The sequence below is a fragment of the Physeter macrocephalus genome, chromosome 16 (genome assembly GCF_002837175.3).
Source record: "Physeter macrocephalus isolate SW-GA chromosome 16, ASM283717v5, whole genome shotgun sequence".
NCBI lineage: Eukaryota > Metazoa > Chordata > Mammalia > Artiodactyla > Physeteridae > Physeter > Physeter macrocephalus.
The window spans coordinates 71,442,541-71,466,078 of NC_041229.1; the positions used below are offsets into that span (position 1 = coordinate 71,442,541).

Below are 23,538 nucleotides of genomic sequence, written 5' to 3' on the forward strand. Positions count from 1 at the left end.
CACAGATCAGGGACTTCCATGGTCGTCCAGTGATTAAGAATCCGCCTTCCAATTCAGGGGACGCAGGTTCGATCCCTGGTCTGGGAACTAAGATTCCCACATGCCGTGGGGCAACTAAGCATGCTTGTCGCAACTACTGAACCCGTGTGTTCTAAAGCCAGCTTGCCACAACTAGAGAGAATCCCGCATGCCACGAAGAAGAGCCTACATGCCACAACGAAGGATCCCACATACCACAACTAAGACTTGACACAGCCAAAAATAATAAATATTTTTTTTAAAAAAGAAAGAAAACATGGATCACATATAGAAAAATTGAAGATACCCTTACTTTATGGCCCAGCAATTATATTCCATTGTATATACCCTAGAGAAATTCATGCATATGTGCACAAAATATGTACATAAGAACCTTCAAATAACATTGCACATATTACCCCAAATAGGAAATAACCCTAATCTTCACCTGTCCAAACACAGATGAAGGAGAATACGTTCATGGTCTGTTTCTACTCACATCACTTCTGACACCAAATGTACGGGTTTTTCCACACCAACAACCAGTTCTCCAACTCTCCCAGACACCAAATGGGTGTTCACAATTCAATTCAATTCAGACACTACCCAGAGTTAATGTCAGACTCCACAGGTTTACAGGCACAGTCCCGCAAGACTGCTCTCACTGCAGATGCCAGTCTCAAGTACTGGATACCCAGGTTACCCACACTTCTGTCCAACTTGGGTTCAAATCAGGGGCTCCCAGGATCCCACCTCAGGTTTGATAATTTGCTTGTAAGGTTCACAGAACACATGAAAACAGCTTACTTACCATTACCAGTTTATTATAGAGTAAACAAGTCAGGACCAACCAATGGAAGAAATGTATAGGGCAAAGTTGGGGGTGGGAAAATGCTCAGAGGTTCCGTGGCTTCTCTGAAGTACCACCCTCCCAGCACCCCAGTGGGTTCACTAACCTGGAAGCCCCCTGAACCCCATCATTTAAGAGTTTTTACAGAGATTTTATTATATAGGCATGGTTGACTAAAACACTAGTCATTGATTAAAAAGAATGAAATAATGCCATTTGCAGTAACATGGATGGACCTAGAAATTGTCATACTGAGTGAAGTAAATCAGAGAAAGAGAAATATCACATGATATCCTTATATGTGGGATCTAAAAAGAAATGATACAAATGAACTTATTTACAAAACAAAAACAGACTCACTGACCTAGAGAACAAACTTATGGTTACCGGGGGGAAGGGTGGAGGGAAAGTTAGGGAGTCTGGGATCAACTGTACACTCTCCTGTATTTAAAATGGATAACCAACAAGGACCTACTGTATAGCACAGGGAACTCTGCTCAATGTTATGTGGCAGCCTGGATGGGAGAGCAGTTTGGGAGAGAATGGATACATGTATACGTATGGCTGAGTCGCTTTGCTGTGCACTGAAACTATCATAACATTGTTAATCAGCTATATTCCAGGGACTTCCCTGGTGGTCCAATGGTTAAGACTCCACGCTCCCAATGCAGGGAGCCCGGGTTCAATCCCTGGTCAGGGAACGAGGATCCCACATGAGGCAACTAAGAGTTTACATACCGCAACTAAAGATCCTGCATGCCACAACTAAGACAGGGCACAGCCAAATAAATAAATAAATATTTTTAAAAAATCAGCTATATTCAAATATAAGATAAGTTTTTTTTAAAAAGAGTTTTTACGGAGATTTTATTACATAGGCATGGCTGATTAAATCACTGGTCATTGATTAGCTCAACCTCTAGCTCCTCTCGATTCCCCAGGGGTCAGAGGGTAGGGTTGAAAGTTCCAAACCTGCAGTCACACCTTGGTCTTCCTGGTAACCAGCACTCATATAGAGACTATCTAGGGATCCCAGACAACAGTCATCTTATTAGCATACAAAAAGACAACGGTCTGGAGATTCCAAGAGTTTTAGGAGTTGCATGACAGGAACCAGGGACAAAGACCAAATGTTTATTTATTATATTGTAGTTCATTCAATGGAATTCTGTACATGAATGCCAATGAACGAATTAGAACCATAAAAAATGGATAAAACTTAGAAACATAACGTTTCTAACATAACGTTAAGCAAATGGAGAGACAAAAATACATACGATTCCATTCACATAAAGTTCAAAAACATGAAAAACTACATTGTTTAAGAATGCTTGGGCTTCCCTGGTGGCGCAGTAGTTGAGAATCCGCCTGCCGATGCAGGGGACGCGGGTTCGTGCCCCGGTCCGGGAAGATCCCACATGTCGCGGAGATAAGGGAGAAGTACACTGGGGACTTCCGGAATACCAGAAACATTCTAGTTTCTAACGTTGCGACTGGTTACACAAGTGTTGGTTTTACAATTATTTATTAAACAATCATATATGATTTATGCACTTTTTTCTGTGTTATTTCACAATAAAAAAAATCCACTCCCCACATATTTTAAATACATTTTCATATCTATATTACACATGGTATGTGAAAAATAAAGAACACCTGCATTATGAATAGTATGTGGGGTTTTTTCTTACCCACACGTGGAAAATTATGTGAACACAAGAAGTCCAACTTTTTTTTTTTTTTTTTTTTTTTTGCGGTTGTTGTGGCCTCTCCCGTTGTGGAGCACAGGCTCTGGACGCGCAGGCTCAGCGGCCATGGCTCACGGGCCCAGCCGCTCCGCGGCACGTGGGATCCTCCCAGACCGGGGCACGAACCCGCGTCCCCTGCATCGGCAGGCGGACTCGCAACCACTGCGCCACCAGGGAAGCCCAAGAAGTTCAACTTTTTAGTGATGCCATAAAAAATTACAAGAGCTATACTGTCCTTTTTCATTTGACAATCTATAGGCTAAATTAAGGACACTGTCCTAACTCATTAAGGGATATGGGGAAAGCTTGAAGACTGTAAAAGAAAAACAACAAACTAAAAAATATGGTTTTTCAAATTTTCACCATCTGTGAATCACTTAATGGGCATTGCACATAACATGATCAATTTATGTAAAAAAATACATTGCATTTAAAAACACAAGTAAAACATTAAAAAATGAATAGTAAGATATTCCTATCACTGAGATAGATGACTGCATACTCTCACCATTGTATGTATACCCAGTTTATTTATTTTGCTTCTTATTTGAATTAAATTAGAACATCTTAATTCAATTATAGCTTGTCAGGAAGGCAGCAGTGTTTGGTAGTGGCTCTATGACAGCGGTCCCCAACCTTTTTGGCACCAGGGACCACTTTCCTGGAAGACAATTTTTCCACAGACAGGGGTGGGGCGATGGGGGAGTAGGGAATGGTTCAGGCGGTAATGCGAGCGATGGGGAGTGATGGGGAGCAATGCGGAGCGGCAGATGAAGCTTCGCTCCCTCGCCCACCGCTCACCTCCTGCTGTACAGCCCGGTTCTTAACAGGCCACAGACCGGTACCAGTCCGCGGCCTGGGGGGTTGGGGACCTCTGCTCTATGAGATAGTTACGGATATGTACATAAAATCCTAGAGGCGTTACCTTCAAATATTTCTGAATTTGAGCATTTCTTCATTGTATTCCTGCTACCATCCTAGACCAACCATCATCTCTTGCCTGGATTAGTGAAACAGCCTCCCAATCTGTCTCCAGCACCCCTCCATCCTGCCCCTTCACACTATTCTCAACACAGCAGCCAGAGTGATATTGAAAAAGATCATCTCACCCCTATGCTCAGAACTTGCAACAGCTCCTATCTCAGAGAAAAGATAAAATCTTTACAATAGTCCACGAGGCACTCTAATATCTGGTCCCCTATTTCTTCTCTCCTATAACTCTCCTCTCTGCTACTGTCAGACGAGCCTCCTTGTTCCTCAAATACATCATGTTTCTCACTCAGGTTTTGCTCTTCTGTTTTCTCTGACTGGACTGTTCTTCCCCTGGATAGCTGAACAACCCGCTTTCTCGCCTCCTTCAAGTCTTCATTGAGAAGGTAATATATGAGTGAAGTCCTCCCTGATAACCTAGTTATAACCACAACTTTCTCTAACTCAATTGCCTATGCACTTTACTTATTTTCTTCTTAGCATGCAGTACCATCCAAAATACTGTATATTTTACTTATTTATTTTATTGTCTATGTTTCCCCACTAGACTATAAAATTCATGAAGCTGGGATTTATCTGTTGGGTTCACCCTTGTGTCCCCAAGCACCTAGAACAGTCCTGGAACAAGGAGGAAGCAGTTCTTCACTGTGGAGTGTCTTTGGTATTCTGTAACATACTCAAGAGTACACAGGGCTTCCCTGGTGGCGCAGTGGTTGAGAATCCGCCTGCCGATGCAGGGGACGTGGGTTCGTGCCCCGGTACGGGAAGATCCCACATGCCGTGGAGCGGCTGGGCCCGTGAGCCATGGCCGCTGAGCCTGCGCGTCCGGAGCCTGTGCCCCGCAACGGGAGAGGCCACAACAGTGAGAGGCCCGCGTACCGCAAAAAAAAAAAAAAAAAAAAAAATAGTACACAAAAATAGACTCAAAATCAATATTTTAACCTAAGAGATACAACAGATTTTTAATCCACTCTTGTTGCATTCATTTTCATTTAAAGTACTTAGAAATCATCTTAAATGTGCCAAATAATAAACCATTAATTTCTTTCTCTGAGGGAAGAAAATCATGTGTACATATTTTCAGAACGGTTCTTCAGAGCCACATGTTTTTTAGACAGACTGAAACACATTATTATTTTAAGTACTTGTGGGAAATACAGTTCATCTCTACTTGCTAATTTAAAATACTGGCCTTGGGCTCAACAGAGCGATTTGGCTAGAGATGAACCTTCTTATCTATGCAAAACTAAAGAACTGAATGAAGTCATAAAAGTAGAGAGTGAACTGTGATAATGCATAGAGCTAAGAGACTGAGGGCCACAAATACTTAAACAGGAAACAAAAGGTCAAAGGAAAACAACAGATAAGTATAAAGACTGGTAACAGAAATAAGGAAATAGGATGTCCTAAAATGGAGATGTCACTATTGTCAGAAACTACAGAGATGACACAGGATGAGTATTGAAAAAACTCTAGATTTAAGACCTCATTTGTGATTATTTTAATAACTTTACTGAGATCTAATTAACTTATTATAAATTCATCCACTTAAAGCATACAATTTAGTTGTTTTTGGTATATTCAGAATTGTGTGACCATTACCACTACCAGATTTCAGAACATTCTCATCACCCCACAAAGTAACTCTACCCATTAGCAGTCACTCCTCATTCCCCACCCCCAGACCCTCATTAGTGATTTAGATAAGTATGGAAAACTGAAAAAGTAAGGAATTAGAAGTAAAAAGGGCATATTCTTTGACAGTAAAAGGAACTAGGTAGACAGGAGGAGGTGTCAGGAATGGCTGTTTAAAATGGGAAAGGATTTCAACATGCGGTAGGTTGAAGAGAAAGATTCAGGGCACAAAGACTGAAAGGCACAAGAGACAGGAGATAAATACTAGCTCAGATACTGGGTAGAGTTGAAAAAGAGAATCAGAAGCATAGTTGGAAGGGTCTGACTTGGAAAGGAAGAGAAACCTTAGGAGACTGAGGTGATAGAGGTAAGAAACTACTAAGTCAATAACTAAAAATGGAGGACTGGGAAGAGTCAATGATGGAAAGCAGATTTACCTTCTTTTTTATATAAATTTATTTATTTATCTATTTATTTTTGGCTGTGTTGGGTCTTTGTTGTTGTGCGCGGGCTTTCTCTAGTTGCGGCGAGCGAGGGCTACTCTTCGTTGTGGTGTGTGGGCTCTAGGCGTGCAGGCTTCAGTAGTTGTGGCACGTGGGCTCAGCTGTTGTGGCCTGTGGGCTCTAGAGAGCAGGCTCAGTAGTTGTGGCGCACGAGCTTAGTTGCTCTGTGACATGTGGGATCTTGCCGGACCAGGGCTCGAACCCGTGTCCCCTGCATTGGCAGGCGGATTCTTTACCACTGCACCACCAGGGAAGCCCAGATTTACTTTTCACTATCTAAACTTTGGTAGAGTTTTAACTATTTCATCATTTGCAGGCTATTTTAAAACAAAGGTGATAAATATGTAATAGAGGGATTTTTTCTTACTAGGATATACAAAGTGGCAAGAGACTGTCACTCTCAGGCCAACAATGAAAAACAAGCTAAATAAGCTAAAAAAAAAAAAAACAGTTTTAAGACATCAGAGAGTAGAGGACATAAAAAAACCAAATAAATTAAATTCCAGAAAGTGATAAACCCTTCATAGGAGAAGCAGTCCCATCACTACTCTCAACCCGGATACAGCAGGAGAAGGAGGAATGCACTGTAGACAGGAATAAGGAGAAATAAGCCAGACTTTTAACAGTCACATGTAGGCTAGCATGACAGATTACAATTCTGAGAAGTGATAGAGGCAAGTCTGAGTGGTCTAAAAGACTAGATTAAGAATTACAAGGAACCCCAGACACAGAACAAGTCTGTACCCACCCACCAAATCTTTTCCATGGGTCTTCACTAAAGGCACAGCTAGCACAGTGAAAGCTGGGGACATGGCAGAAGAGCTGAAAGAGATCCCCTGTGAGGTTTGTGGGCCTCCCTGAAGTAAAAAGCAGCCACACCCCCCGAAAAAAGACCAGGGAGGTGAGCAGGGAGAAATCCATCATAGCACTCCAAGCTTTCAGCTACCAATGGCTCAGGACATAGCAGGAGAGCTGAGAAAAAGCCCCCCAAGGCATTCCAGGCCTTTACAGACTGTAAGACAGCTGCCCTCCAGAGGCTGGGGTAATGGAAGCAAGACAGAGATCTCATGAGACACAGAAAGCAGGACTAGAGAATAAAGAAACGTCCCAGTAACCTAAAAAGCTGGCAGCTAGGCTGCAAAACAAATCTCTGGAATCAAGTCAGTGCTCAGATCCCAAATCCTGCTAAAGAGAAAGTTATAATTCTGCCCCAAAGTATTTCAATGTAGTGGTGAATCAAATCAAATAAAAGCTGCTACAAAGCACAGACCCATTTTACTTATAAATCAAACTTTCTCAATTTAACGGACTGACAGAATAAAGGGCATTTTGGAGGCAAATATTAAGTAAATAATAAGTAAACTTCAGTATCTACTCTTGTTTTATATAAATTGTCTGGCATATAATCAAAGATTATAAGACAAACAAGAAAATGTGGCTCGTGGTAGAAGAAACAGTCAAAATAAGCAGACACAGAGATGGCCCAAATGTTGAAATTGTCAAATAGGAATTTTAAAGTAATTAGCATGAAAATGCTAAATTTAGCACAAAAGGTAGATGATATACATGAAGCAGAGGAGGATTACAGCAGAGGAGTACAAATTATTTTAAAAAAAGAACCAAAAAGAAATATTAGAAAAGAAAAATATATCAGAAATGAAGAATTAATTAGATGGACTTAACAACAAAGAAAAGACTGGTAAACTCAGAAACAAATCAAAAGAAACTATTCAAACTAAAAGAGAAAAAAAGAGGGGGGAGAGGTAAAATAGCATGCCTGAGTTCTATGGGACAATTTCAAATGGTGTAACATACATGTATTTGAAGTCTCAGGAGAGGAGAGACTGAACAGAAGAAATATTTGAAGAGAAAATGGCCACAAACTTTCTATAAGTGAAGAAAGACATCACCAAACAAATCTTAAGTTGCGTGAAGACAAAATAAGATAAAAATATACCAGAGAATTAACCTAGTGGGGTTGCAGAGTAATACCGATTAAACAACTACCTGAAAGAAACGGCTTCAGGTTTTACTAACATTGGTGGAGTTACGGTCAAATCAATATAATATCTAGGGACTTCCCTGGTGGCACACTGGTTAAGAATCCACCTGCCAATGTGGAGGACACGGGTTGGAGCCCTGGTCCAGGAAGATCCCATATGCCACAGAGCAACTAAGCCCGCACGCCACAACTACTGAGCCTGCACTATAGAGCCCACAAGCCACAACTACTGAAGCCCGTGCGCCTAGAGCCCCTGTTCCACAACAAGAGAAGCCACCGCAATGAGAAGCCTGCACACTGCAACGAAGAGTAGCCCCCACTCGCCACACTAGAGAAAGCCTGCGCGCAGCAATGAAGACCCAACGCAGCCAAAATAAATAAATAAATAAATAATTTTTAAATATACATATAATATCTAGAGAGTCTGTTCTTAAAGAACCAGGGAGGTTTCTATAATAATTTCACTTGTACAACTTAATCATTTTTCTCCAAATTTAGATATGTTAAATGTGCAAAGTTATATTTCTAGGTTTAGGGTTATGCCACAATAAAACTTCCTTATTTCAACCTAACGTAATTTTACTGTGTGGATTTTTAGAGAAAAGTTTTTTGACAAGAATTAAGAATAAGTTAAACCACCAAGCTCAATTATCCAAAATCAAAAATCTTCTCTCAAAAAAATAATAATCCTAAAACCTCCATCTATCAATATGAACTTTTATAATTAAACTTAATATACCTCCAAGGAGGGGAAAACTAGTATATTCAATTATTAGGCGTAACAGGAAGCCAAAGGTGTGTTTTATGCAAAGACATTTACGTGATTTGCATTGTTCAAAGATCTCTATTTGCTCTATGGAAAACAGATGTAAGAAAAACAAAAATGGAAACCAGGAGACCAATTAACAAATAACTGAAATGGTACAGGAAAGAACCAGTAATAACTTGAATTAGGATGACAGCAATGGAAATGTTAAGTGGCTTGATTTAAACAAGCAAACCAAAAAGATAAGTTTAGGGCTTCCCTGGTGGCGCAGTGGTTGAGAATCTGCCTGCCGATGCAGGGGACACGGGTTCGTGCCCCGGTCCGGAAAGAACCCACATGCCGCGGAGTGGCTGGGCCCATGAGCCATGGCCACTGAGCCTGTGCGTCCGGAGCCTGTGCTCCACAACGGGAGAGACCACAACAGTGAGAGGCCCGCGTACCGCAAAAAAAAAAAAAAAAAAAAAGATAAGTTTAGACAGTAAATAAAATGTGGGGAAAAAAGTAACGTAATAGAGAATGATTTAGATGGGGGATAATATTTTTAATAGTAGAATGAGGGAAAAGATGAAATTGGAACCGTAACCTGGACATAAGAAAAGAGTGAAGGGCTTCCCTGGTGGCGCAGTGGTTGAGAGTCCGCCTGCCGATGCAGGGGACACGGGTTTGTGCCCCGGTCCGGGAAGATCCCACATGCCGCGGAGCGGCTGGGCCCGTGAGCCATGGCCACTGAGCCTGCGCGTCCGGAGCCTGTGCTCCACAACGGGAGAGGCCACAACAGTGAGAGGCCCGCGTACCACAAAAAAAAAAAAAAAGAAAGAAAAGAGTGAAGTCATGGGAAAAGCTAAGAAAAGAGCCTTCCCAAGTTTCTTCACAAGTTTAAAGATGTATGAGCCGAGCCTGGCTCTTGCATTCTTTAACCTCTATACCACACTTATAATTATGCTTTGCCCAATACTATAAGCAATTAATAAAGGGCTTAATTCTCCCATTTTGACAAAAATCAACAGCTATGCTGTAGTCTAATAAGCACTAGCAGTCATTATACCACCTTCAGCTCTTACGAGCAGCATTCTACACATAAGGGGTTCACAACCAGAGCATTCATCCAGAACAACTTTCTATATCTGCTTATGCATATCACTGTATGTGTCTGGGAAGGGGACAAAGGGGGGGATACTGTCACAGCAAGAGGTTCCTGTTCAAAGACATTTTACTGACAAAGCAGTTTTCAACCTAACCCAGAATCCCAACAGTAGTACTGCTTTGTGAAGATAATTACTGAACTTTGGACTACTTTATTGTTCATTCATTTAACACGAATCATTAAATATACTCTGACATTAGCCCAATTCCAACATGGCAAATAACAGTAAGCTTCTGCGCTGTTATGGTATATGCTTCCATTTCCAACATGGCTTAAGGTAGGAAAAAATAAAACTGGATTGCAACTGAGAATCACCAAATAGGGAATAATAATGAAAAACTGACATGAATACTGCTGGAATTTTTCTTCTAAACTCCATCAATTTCTATGCCTAACAAAATTCTATTTTCACATGACATCAAATGCATGAAATTACTAGTTTTATAGAACAACAGTGATAACAAAGAGAAGAAAATGAAGTAGCAGCAAGACCCAAGCTCAAATATCAGACCTCCCTCTTATTAACTATGTATTCCTAAACAATTTACTTAATCTGCCTTTGTCTTAGTTTTCTCATCTGTAAAACACAGGTATCTTACAGTGTAGTCAAGGTTAAATAAAATAATATACATTTTCTTAGTATATAACAGGCATAAAAAAAAATACATGTATTATGGGACTTCCCTGGTGGTGCAGTGGATAAAACTCTGTGCTCCCAATGCAGAGGGCCCGGGTTCAATCCCTGGTAAGGTAACTAGACACCACATGCATGCCGCAACTAAGAGTTTGCATGCCAAAACCAAGGAGCCAGCATGCTGCAACTAAGGAGCTGGCAAACCACACTAAGGAACCCTGGTGTCGCAACTAAGGAGCTCACCTGACACAACTAAGGAGGCTGTCTGCTGCAACTAAGACCCCATGCAACCAAATAAATATTTTAAAAAGACATGCATTACACCTGTTCAACTATTGGAACAACCATCAGTATGTTCCTACCTTTTTTTTTTTTTTTTGGGCTGCATTGGGTCTTCATTGCTGCACGTGGGCTTTCTCTAGTTGCAGCGAGCGGGAGCTACTCTTCCTGCGGTGCATGGGCTTCTCATTGTGGTGGCTTCTCTTGTTGCGGAGCACAGGCTCTAGGCGCACAGGCTTCAGTAGTTGTGGCTCACAGGCTCTAGAGCACAGGCTCAGTAGTTGTAGCACACGGGCTTAGTTGCTCTGCGGCATGTGGGATCTTCCCAGACCAGGGCTCAAACCTGTGTACCCTGCATTGGCAGGCAGATTCTTAACCATTGCGCCACCAGGGGAGTCCCATTTTTTAAAAAATAATTTATTTATTTTTGGCTGTGTGGGATCTTAGTTTCAGCATGCGGGATCTTTCAGTGCAGCGTGCAGGTTCCAGAGTGTGTGGGCTCAGTAGTTGCGGTGCGTGGCCTTAGTTGCCCTGCGGCATGTGGGATCTTAGTTCCCCAACCAGGGATCGAACCTGCGTCCCCTGCATTGGAAGGAGGATTCTTAACCACTGGACCGCCAGGGAAAGTCCCTGTTCCTACCATTTAAAAAGGCAGCTTAGGGACTTCCCTGGCGGTCCAGTGGTTAAGACTCTGTGCTTCCACCGCAGGGGGCGCAGGTCTGATCCCTGGTTGGGGAACTAAGATCCCACAAGCCGCGTGGCATGGCCAAAAAAAAAAACAGGCAGCTTACTGCCAATAAGCACATGAAAAGATGCTCAACATTGTTATTCATTAGGGAAACACAAATCAAAACCACAATGAGATACCACTTCACGCCTACTAGAATGACTATAAATTTAAAAAAGGATAGGGACTTCCCTGGTGGCGCAGTGGTTAAGAATCCACCTGCCAATGCAGTGGACAGGGGTTTGAGCCCTGGTCTGGGAAGATCCCACATGCTGCGGAGCAACTAAGCCCGTGCACCACAACTACTGAGCCTGCGCTCTACAGCCTGCGTGCCACAACTACTGAAGCCCGCATGCCTAGAGCCAGTGCTCTGCAACAAGAGAAGCCATCGCGGTGAGAAACCCGCACACTGCAACAAAGAGTAGCCCCCACTTGCTACAACTAGAGAAAGTCTGCGCGCAGCAACGAAGACCCAATGCAGGCAAAAATAAATAAATAAATTAGTTTAATTTTAAATAAATTAATTAATTAAATAATTTTTGGCCACACCACACAGCTTGTTGGATCTTAGTTCCCCGACCAGGGACTGAACCCGGGCCCTCAGCAGTGAGAGCGTGGAGTCCCAACCACTGGACCACCAGGGAATTCCCCACAATTTTTAAAGGTTACATTCCATTTATAGTTATTATAGACTATTGACTATATTCTCTGTATTGTGCAATGTATCTTTATAGCTTATTTTATACATAATAGTTTGTACCTCTTAATCCCCTACCCCTATACTGCCCCTCTTCCCTTCTCTCTCCCCACTGGTAACCACTAACTTATTCTCTATATCTGTGAGTCTGTTTCTTTTTTTGTTATATTCATTAGTTTATTGTATTTTTAGATTCCACATTTAAGTGATATCATATATTTGTCTTTCTCTGTCTGACTTATTTCACTTAGCATAATATCCTCCAAGTCAACCCATATTGTTGCAAATGGCAAAATTTCCTTCTTTTTATGGCTGAGTAGTATTCCACTGTGTGTGTGTGTGTGTGTGTGTGTGTGTGTGTGTGTGTGTATACATACCCTACATCTCTACCAATTCATCTGTTGATGGACACTTAGCTTGCTTCCATATCTTGGCAATTAAGTAGAGTTATACAGACAGAAAATAGATTAGCAATTACCAGAAGCTAGGACAAAGGGGAATGGGTAGTTACTGCTTAATGGGTATAGAGTTTCTGTTTGGAGTGATGAAAAATTTTGCAAATAGTGGTGATGGCTGCATAACATTGTACATATAATGTCACTGAATTGTACACTTAAAATTGGTTAAATGACAAATTCTGTTATATATAATTTACAACAAAAGTCATTAGAAAGTCATCATGACAGAAACCTTCACACAATTTCCACACAGAAAACTTAATTCTAGAATCTTGTGTTTTTGACAATTAGCAAATATAGTTTACACACATAAAAAAAATAATAAGGGAAGCCAGGTCCAGAGTTTATGGGAATTCTCTGTACTATCTTAACAATTTTTCTGTAGTCTAAAACTGTTCTAAAAATTAGTTTGGTTTCTTTCTTTTAAAGGGTTTATTGAATCTCAAAACATTATGCTAAGTGAAAGAAGCCAGACTTAGAAGGCTATAGGTACCTACGACGCCAATTTACATGCAATTTACATGACATTCTTGGAAGGCAAAACTATAGAAATGAAAAAGAAAAATCAGTTGTTGCCAGAGAGTGGAGGGTGAGTGGGAGGGAACAATTACAAGGGGCAAAAGGACACTTTCTAAAGCGATTGAATTATTCCATATCTTAATTGTGGTGGTGGCAGTTACACACTGTCACTATTTCTCAAAATTTATAGAGCTGTACACCTAAAACAGATACATTTTACTATAAGTAAATTATATATCAATAAATCTGACTTAAACAAAACAAAACAAACAAACAAAAACATGACATGACGCTGTAACTGTTCAGGTTTGTTTTTTGTTTTTTGGCCGCATTGGGTCTTCTTTGCTGCACGCAGGCTTTCTCTAGCTGCAGTGAGCGTCCTGCATTGGCAGGCGGATTCTCAACCACTATGCCACCAGGGAAGCCCCCATGTCATGTATTTTAATACAGGCAGAATTCCAGTCTGATAAATGTCATCATGAGATCCAGTCAGATGAAACCAGGCTATAGTCTCGAGACAAAGAGCACATTTCCCAACTCAGTTCTATAGTCTAAAAAACACTTACACACTAAACTAAATAGAAGGGACTTCCCTGGTGGTACAGTGGTTAAGAATCCTCCTGCCAATGCAGGGGACACGGGTTCGAGCCCTGGTCTGGGAAGATCCCACATGCCATGGAGCAACTAAGCTCGTGCGCCACAACTACTGAGCCCACGTGCCACAACTTACCATAACTCCTGAAGCCCGCATGCCTAGAGCCCGAGCTCCGCAACAAACAGACGCCACCACAATGAGAAGCTGGAGCACTGCAACCAAGAGTAGCCCCCGCTGGCCGCAACTAGAGAAAGCCCACACTCAGCAACGAAGACCCAACGCAGCCAAAAATAAATTAAAAAAAAAAAAAAAACTAAAAAGAAGAGTCAGAACAGTTATGTTACATTATGAACATATACAAAGTGATTTAATAAATCAATCTGGTTATGGCTACTCATAGCACTATGGTTTTGTTTACAGGTAATTAGGTCTGCTTCAGAGTTTATGGGGGGTGGGGGATACCTGCTTTGCATAATTTCCAAAACTGCAAATAAAACATTTGAAAAAGTGTTTTCCTGTTCCCTAATTAGGCAGGTATTTAAGTGCACGTATCTCTCCCATCAACATCCATGTTCTTTTCCCACCTCACCAGAAGGTAAGTACCTCTTACCTTTGATTTCCTTCTATTGTCTCCTCTCATATTCCCCACCCCTTTACCTAGAAGGACTGCCTTTGCTTTTTCCTCTCATTCCACAGAACTTTAACAATACTTAACGTCTTCCTGCTTCTACTAGTATTTTCTGAAAGTAAACTGCCAATTTCAGTTTTTATAGGAAAATACTCTTTTAAAAAATGACCTGTTTCAATTAGAATTACCCATATTGCAAATTTTTTAACCAATTTTCCTTTATGAACACTGCCTATTCTTTTCTCATAGTAAAATTCTTATCAAATCCCTACTCATTTCACAACAGGAACTCGCATTACTCTACTGCTCATTATAGTCAACGACCTCTCTTTCCGTACTCTTAGCCACATCTTCCACACTACTCAAGCCACAAGTTCACAGCAAGTGCTAAGATTTCCTGAATTATCCAAATAATATAAAAGTTCTGACCACTGGCCTCTAAATTTATATTGCAGATGTCTATTTATTCTCATTTCCTACTTCAACTCTGTCTTGCCTTTATCTTTTTAAATAAGCTTTACAAATCCTTCCTTAAAGCTATACTTTCTCTCTTATCTAAGTTTTTCCCCAAGTTGTTCCCCGTACACTGAAATAATTCTGTCCTTGACACTTCATCACCTTCTTCCTACAGTAACAGTTTAAGATCTAAACCCTCTACTCAAAAATCAAATATTTTGCCTAGTTAACTCATTTATTTTAAATGTAACTATACTATCCCTTACATTTTTTCTTTCCCATTAATAATTTTTAATAACTAAACTACTTTCTGCTATATGTATTGTAGTTGGTCTCTCCAAGTTGGAATATAAATTCCTTAAAGGCAGGAAGTACCCATTAATACACACTCCAAAATCTGTTAAGTGCTATGTATCTAAACACTGAAGTACCATAGAAGAGATGCAATGAAAAGAACTCTAGGCTTAGCATTGTAAGACACTGTAAATTCAAGCAATACCTCTAATGTATTATCCTAAAGAAGTCACAACTTCACTGGGTCTCATTTTCCTCTTCAAGAAAATGAGAAAAATACCTGCCCCATTTATTTCAGAGAATAAGGTTTGGGGGCGAGGGGAGCATTACTCTATAATCATCAATCAATACAAATATAAGGATATAATTTATCATTTTAAAAAATTTTTTTATTTTATTTTATTTATTTATTTTTGGCTGCATTGGGTCTTTGTTGCTGTGCGCAGGCTTTCTCTAGTTGCGGCGAGTGGGGGCTACTCTTGGTTGCGGTGCTTGGGCTTCTCATTGCGGTGGCTTCTCTTGTTGCAGAGCACGGGCTCTAGGTATGCGGGCTTCAGTAGTTGTGGCTTCAGTAGTTGTGGCTCGCGGGCTCTAGAGCACAAACTCAGTAGTTGTGGTTTATGGGCTTAGCTGCTCCACAGCATGTGGGATCTTCCTGGACCAGGGCTTGAACCCATGTCCCCTGAATTGCCAGGCGGATTCTTAACCACTGTGACCAGGGAAGCCCACTTTATCATTGTTAGTCATAGTTATCATGACTAAAATAAGCCTCTGTTGTTTTTTTTTTTAAACCAAACTCAATGCACAACAAATTAAGTGAATCAGCACTGTACATCATTTATCAATAATGTAACTGTTGTACTATAAGACTAACAGAAAGCCATATGTTTAACAGTAGGGATGTTCATTTTATAGTATCTTAATTCATTCCCAAGGTTAAAAGATAAATACGCTGCTAAACCAATAATAACTGCCTTCTAATCTATTAAAATCAAGAGTGTTTAAAAACCCCATTCACTTTTGTACCCAAATAGCTGAATTAAAAAGTTTAAGAAATCCAAAATGTAGTTTAAAATTGTACAAATCTCCATTTTTAACTGCCTAAAACGTCCATGTGCACTATCTCACTGTATTTTGAATCCATCACATGTTATAAATAACAGACTGCAGAGACAAGGAGAGATACAAAGTATATATAAAAACACAAAATAAAGATATTTCAAAATGTGACTGCACCAGACACAGGGAAAACAAAGTTTCTTCTAGTCCCAACCAAAACCCTAGGAACATCCTGAAAGATCTCCTACAGCAACATCATTTTCAAGTATGACTATAATTCCAATCAAAAGAACATCATGTATGACTACTATCAAAATGACTAGAAATTATAAATTACTACATTTATACATTTCTCATAGGAGTTGCTTTTCCTTTTCAAGCAGGAATCCAAGACAGAAAAGCAGAATTTTCATACGCTAGATCTGCATTGTCTGATATGGTATGTACTAACCACAAACACCTATTGAGTGCTTGACAAGTAGCTAGTCCAAAGTAAGATATGTTGTTAAGTGTCAAGTGTTCACCAGATTTCAAGATTTACCAAAAAAATGTAAAATATCTTACATATGTGGCTCTCATTTAATATTTCTACTGGACATCATTGATTTAGATGTAGTCCAACTCTCAAATGAAAATAACAAGACACCAGATGTATTAAACAGCTTGGTAGTATCACAGCAGGGTCTGGAAGCTGATACCTCTATCCTGCCCTCATTAATAAAAGGAATTCACCCTTTGAGACTCAATTTGAGCATCTCTGTCCTCATGAGATGTACTCATTCCCTCTCCATCTCTCAGCCCAGGTGATCACATCCTTTTTAGTGTTTTGGATCCACAACCCTTATATGCCCTTATAACCATACTGTTATAATTTGTGTTTGTCTCCCCCAAATGGACTAGAGAACTTACTGGGGACAAGCACTATCTCATTCATTTTTCTATTACTAGAACCACTGCTGTACCAGACACCCCTATAGGCCCTCTGAAAACAAGATCTTCCATACAGTCAATTCTTAGCCTTACTCAGGTACAACTAACAAATCACATCGTGTACTGTGTGAATGAACTGCACTAAAACATTCACCTTTATCATTTACCTGTCAAATTATTTTTGAAATACGGCAAATACAATAAAAATGGATAATTTATATTATCAAAGAAACACAAGTTACAAAGCATTAAAAAAAAAGTGCTTCACGCTGCTGCTCTGAAAAGTTTGGTCTGATGCTCTGATAAGAACTCTGAACTCTTAGGAAATTCAATACTCTTGGTTAGGTATAAGTTCATTTATTGAATGTGCTTACTAAGTGCAAAAACATTGGGCTAGATAAAGAAGGATTCCTGGACATGGAAACTGATGCAGCAATCTCCAATTAATTGAAAATTTTAGAACCATTTACAGAAGAGAAAAACAAAGAATCATATGCTTAACATACAAATAATTACATAGTTATAGTTTCTAGAATGCAAGCATGCCAACTTTTATATTCCATGAAACAGAAAAAGTTGTGAAACCTATGGACGAAAACACTATATTGCTTGCCAAGAAAAACTGCAAGCAACATTGCATACAAACCACAAATCACAAGAGATTTTCATAAGAAAAAATTGTTTTAGAATCTATTAATTTAGGCAAAATTACTTGAAGCAGCTCTATATGTGCTTTGTACCTATGTAAAATCACTCTTGAATTAGGTTGAGTTAAGTAATTCAGTCAAAATGCTTTTCAGTACTCAAAGACTGTGGTAATATTCAACAAGCAGTTATCTTCGAGGGTACAGACCTCAACCAACGCACTTCGGTCTAATTTGCTACTATGAATAAGAGTATCAGCCCCAGCGCTGGCAGAGTTGCTGAGAGGTGTCTTATGTGGAAACTTAACCACAAGCCAAGGAGGCAAAGGTACAAAGTCTCTCCTGGAATCAGTGTTCCTGGAGCCCCCTACAGCCGTCCCTCTTTTTATACTACGTCTTCACCACTCTTCTAAGAATAGCTTTCTTTTTTCTGCATCTCTTCTAATCTGTGGCTTTGCTGCTCCAGTATGTTACACAATTTTCCCAACAGAACTTTTCTGCCTGACACCTACCTGGAAATATTTTAGGGTACCTCTTTAACAAGTAATCTTGTTCACAGAGAAAGGCCTCCTTCCTTACAACCAATTCAACACCCACTGTTCAAAATAAAAATATAATTACAACCTGAACTTCCATCAGGCTAATATAGGGAAAGAACTACCACAGGCTCTCTCTTCCACGTTCTTTATCTCCAGACTTTATTCCTCACTTACTTTTCTCCTTCCTCATTTCCCTCCTCAATCCCTGCTCCCCCCAGAAAAAATTCCACAGCTGGAGAATCTCGTTCTTAAAGCCAAACCATTAGTGAGGAAAATAAGCATGCGCTTTTTTCCCTTCAATTATTTATTGTTCCTCCGTCATTCAGGAAGAGTTAAGCAAATATGTTTAATCTGACCGCCCTCCCAGAAAGATGATGCGCTAAATACACACTGAAATAACACTGTCTTCCCCGAAGCAAGTGGATTCGCGGCAAAAAAAAAAAAGAAAAAAGGAACCGGGGTGGGGGTGGGGTTGGAGAAAAAGGATCGTTCGCCCCCAAAGCCGGAGATGGGACAAGGAGGAGAAAAGCAGCGGGGGTGGGGGGATGCGGGTCACAGCTGAGAAGTGCAGCACACACAGTCGCCAGAATCCAACAATTCGACCAGAGGGTAGGACCGGCCATCGCGGCTCCGGCCGGGTCCCGAGAACCAGGGGGTGGCTTCTCCTCCCCCCTTGGGACAAAACTAACTCCCAGGAGCGCCCCCCCTCCGCCCCTGACGAGAGGGTCCTGGTGGGACGCAGACACCTTCGGAGGGGCAGCTGGCAACGGCCTGGATGGAAGCAAGGCCCGGAGGGAGGTAAGTCGATTAGGTCAGCGCCGAGAGTACGGGATGGAGGGTCAGAAGCGGGCACCCGGGGGACTGGGGGCCGCGGCAAGAGACCCTCCCAAGACCCCCGGGGCCCTTCGCCGCCTTTGCAGAGCAGGGTCCCAGGTTCCAGCCCCCGCCGCACCTACCGCTCCTCACCTCACGCTGCCTGAGCCTCTGCCTCCACCGCAACCCAAGCCTCCACAGCCGCCACGGTCCGAGCCATTTTCCACTCAGCCGCCTCAGCCGCTGCCGAAAGCAACGGCGGACTCCGCGGCCAGCCAAGTAGAGACGTCACTTCCGGCCGGTTAAGCACCGCCTTCCGTGCCCAGGCTTCTTGTGGATTGGCTGGTGTGGACGGCCTACCTGAGGAGTGGGCGGGGCTTGGGCGCGTCGCGTGAGGCTCCAGCTGGGGGATCGGGGGGGTGACTCTGGCTGCCCGGGAGGAGTGCCCTGCGGGTTCAGGACGTCTCTCTGTGCGGCCCCAGACCAGGGGAGAGGGTCTCCGGGGACCCCAGTCGGCCACCTCTCAGGCCCGGCGTCCAAAGGCCCCCCCCACAACCACCGAACTATTCTATTGTTCCCGTGCCTTCTCCTGGGACTCTGCACTCGCTTGCATCCGGGCTGCAGCTCCCAGATTCGTGGTTTTGGCCCCAGGCCCGAGGAGATTAGATTGTGATTGGAGGACTGAAGGGAACAGGCAAGATATAAAATCGTTCACTCCAACCAGCGTTTACCGAGGCCTCACAGTGGATCAGGTGCTGCGGGGTGTGTAATTAGTAGTCCGCCCATCACGTAGATCGTTTAAAGTACTTTCACATCAGTGTCTCATCTAATCCTCACAACAGCCAGGTGAAGAAGATGGCCCAATAATAACTCACAGCCAGACAGCTCTTTTCTACATTACAAAATATCTTCACATACAATCCCCATAATAATACCTTCCTCATGAGAATTGAATGAGATTATGCTTGTAAAGTATTTAGCCCTCAAATGTTAGATTAAAAAAATTACATGACCATGTTAAGCAGATAGGAAAATTAAACCCATTTACAGATGGTGAAGCTGGGGGCATGATTCAAACTCAGTTCTAACTCTAATCCATAGTATTTTTGTCCCTCAGCAGTAAGAGAACAGCTCCTTCCAGAGGTTCCCAGTCTAATGTGATAGACTAGTATGGGCTGCAATTCTCCGACAAAAAAAATAAATAAATAAAATTGTGAGAAAGCTGTAAGAGAAGTAGAAACTCACTTCCAACAAATAGTGGAATATAAATCCGAGTTTTCTTTGTTTTTTTTTGTTTTTTTTTTTTGGAGGGAGGATGTGAGGTGGATGAAGCCCTCTAATCACTGTAATAAACATGCCTATGCCTCCCAGGAAATGAGACCGGCTGGAGTTGCTACTCTATGAAGTCTAGAAGCAACTATATGATTATTCCTTGTGGCTGTGGCTACCAACTCTTGTTCCACCCACCCTTCCTACTCCTAGTTTTCCACCAACTCCCCTCCTCCCCCCATGTACACACACTTCCAGGCAGGCTTTACACACCCTCGAAGAATGTCCCTTAGGAATCTGCTTAGTGCTACAGCATTGTTCTGCTTTATCTTCTGATCAAAGGAGGAATTTCTAGAATTGGCAGCTCTTTCAGGGATTAAAAGGGGAGGGGAAAACCAATTGTCTCGGGCTGGTTTCCTAGCTTCTGCCCCAGAATTGAGTGTGCCTTCCTTCAGAAAAGAAGGATGGGGACTTGAGAGAACACTGTGTCTTGAGGGAAGATTATCTGTTTGACTTTTTTGTATCCTTCTTACATTTTTCTTAGGAGAAATATTTTCTCTGGGTCCCAGCAGCAGAGGGCCCTTGCTTGAGGGAGTTCCTTGTTGCAGTTCAGACTTCATTATTTCATTACTGTTTTATTATGGCTCTTGAATGGCCAATACTTCATAGGCTCTGATCAATCGGAAGAGTCCCAATAAGAAGAGGAAGAAAGGGAGCTTGATGGTTCTCTGGATTCCAAAACAGCAGCATTCACAAACTACCAGGTGTCAAGAATCTGAAATGGTAGCTCTTGCTTAGCTTATCTCATCTCTCTGGCAATAGGCATATGAAGATGCACATGTGAACAATAGAAACACAAACTTCTAGGAGAAAGTGCAAACTGGTGCTGCTGTCATTTGGAACCAAATAGAACATAGCTGGCAGCTGTTTCTCCTCTTTCCCCTCTCCCACTGGCTTCAATATTAAGATTTAAAGGTAGAGAAAAGAATTGAGGCGGAGGCATTATACTTTTAAGTGTTCCAATCCTATCCTCCCACAGGGAACTTCACAGCACCACAAATATTCCCAAACTTCTTCCAGTACCAAATGAGAAATGGGCAACCTTGTTTTACCACAGGTAAAAATAGTAGCTGACATTTATTGAGCATTTGCTAAGGCCAGTCCTTGTTCTTAGTGCTTTACAAGTCATGGAGAGGAATGCACAAGAATCCCTCCAACAACCTCATAAAACGGTACCATTATGATATCCTCATTTTATAGCTGAGGAATTTGAGGAACAGAGAACATGAGTAATTTGCCCAGAGTCACACAGCTACTAAGTACCAGAGCTGGGATCCAAAGCTGGGTGGGACTCCATGCCTCATGCTCTTTCAACTTCACACTGCCCCCAACAGGCCAAAGAGATATTAACAGTAATAAAGCAGCTACAAAAGGCCGTTAATAAGTAAACCTATTCTCTTTCCTTTCCCAAAGCTGTATCCCCACCTCAGTAGGAGAACTCTGCTGGGTCCTATATGACACAACTTAAAAGCTGTGCTCTCTACCTCTCAGAAGTCATTACCTAAGGTAGATAACACTGTCATAAAGGAATGACACTCAGAAGGTTAAATGTGTAGATGATGAAAAGATTTGAAGAAGGAATAGGAAATGTTTGTCCTGTGTTTCATTTAGCAAAAAAGAAAAAGAAAAAAAAGTATTGAGCCCTTATTTTCAATATGTCACGCACTATGGTCTGTGCTGGGGATACAGTAGTGAACAAGACAAGGTGTCCCCTCCCTAACAGAGCTTAGAGTCCACCAGGGGAGACAAATATTAAACACCTAATTAAACAATCACTTAATCTCAATTGTGATAAGTGGTATGAAAGAAAACTATAGGGTTCTTTTATTTAGAATGTAAAGCAGAAAGGCATTCCCTGAGGAAATGACATTGAGCTGAGATCTAAAGGATGAGTAGAAATTGAGTGAGGAGGAGGGGAAAAACATCCCAGGCAGAGGGAACAGTGTGAGCAAAGACAGTTGAGGGAGGAAGGGGCATGGTTTAGCTGAGGAAATGAAAAACCAGTGTTGCTGTTGTGCTGGGAACAAAGCGGAAGTGGCTTTATATGTGGTAATGGGGCAGGCAGACCATGCCAGGCCTGGGAGGCTGTATTAAAAATTTAGGTCTTTATCCTAAGAATGAGGAGAAGGATGTTAAGCTCTCAAATAACCCAAGTTGCATTTTAAAAAGATTTCTTAGGGCTGGGTAGAGAATGGATCAGAGAGAGGCTAGAGGGGATTTGGGCAGCCCAGTTTGGAGGTTATTGCAAAAATCTAGGGAAGTGATGATGTTCTAGCTTGAACTTTGTGTAAGACACAGTAAATATAAAGCTAACTGGGCCAGGATTCCTGTCCTTGGAGATAGTCAAGTAGAGGAAAGAGACTTAGAAACAAGTATGATGTAGTGTTCTAAAAGCATTACTAGAGATATCTCTAAGTAACTTGGGAAGCTCAGGAAAAAGAGGAGGAGAGGATGAAGGTATATTAGTTATCTATTGGTGCATATCAAATTATCCCAAAGCTTAACGGTTTACAGCAACAAAAATTTGCTATCTCACAGTTTCTTTGGTCAGGAATCCAGGAATGGCTTAGGTGGGTACTTTCGCCTCAAGGCTTTTCTCATGAGGTTACAGTCAAGCTATCTGTTAAAGGAAAAAGCCAGGTTGCAAATAATCTGTGGAACGCTAGTATTTATGTTTTAAAAAACAGAGTGTGTGAGGGCTTCCCTGGTGGCACAGTGGTTAAGAATCCGCCTGCCAATGCAGGGGACACAGGTTTGAGCCCTGGTCTGGGAAGATCCCACATGCCGCAGAGCAACTAAGCCCATGCACCACAACTACTGAGCCTGTGCTCTAGAGACCACGAGCCATAACTACTGAGCCCTTGTGCCACAACTACTGAAGCCCACGCGCCTAGAGCCCGTGCACTGCAACACGAGAAGCCACCGCAATGAGAAGACTATGCACCACAACAAAGAGTAGCCCCTACTTGCCGCAACTAGAGAAAGCCCTCACACAGCAACGAAGACCAAATGCAGCCAAAAATAAAAATAAGTAAAATAAATTTATTAAAATAAAAAACAATGGAGTGTGTTGTAATAGCATAGGATACCTCTGGAAGGATACAAAAGAAGTTGGTAGTAGTGACTGTGTCTACAAAGAAGACCTGGGAGGCTGGGAGTCAGCAACAGAATGGAGCCTTCCTTTTAACCATATATTCCTTTTATACAGGTTGGCTTTTTTACCATGAGGGTGTATTCCTTTCAACTTAGAAGAGAAAAATATGACAGCTTAATAATTTTGG

At 41.7% G+C, this 23,538-nt stretch overlaps 1 protein-coding gene across 2 annotated transcripts in view; it reads right to left on the reverse strand.

Moving 5' to 3' along the window:
- PIK3C2A (phosphatidylinositol-4-phosphate 3-kinase catalytic subunit type 2 alpha) overlaps nucleotides 1-19,206 on the reverse strand; it is a 116,649-nt gene extending 97,443 nt beyond the window's left edge. Inside the window, exon 1 of one of the 2 annotated variants that reach the window (XM_007104950.4) lies at nucleotides 19,082-19,206. The gene's annotated coding sequence lies outside the window, so the exon portion shown is untranslated. Of the gene's footprint in view, nucleotides 1-19,071 lie in introns of both variants that reach the window. The other variant, XM_007104951.4, reaches the window with a different exon arrangement.
- Nucleotides 19,207-23,538: the final 4,332 nt, after the last annotated feature.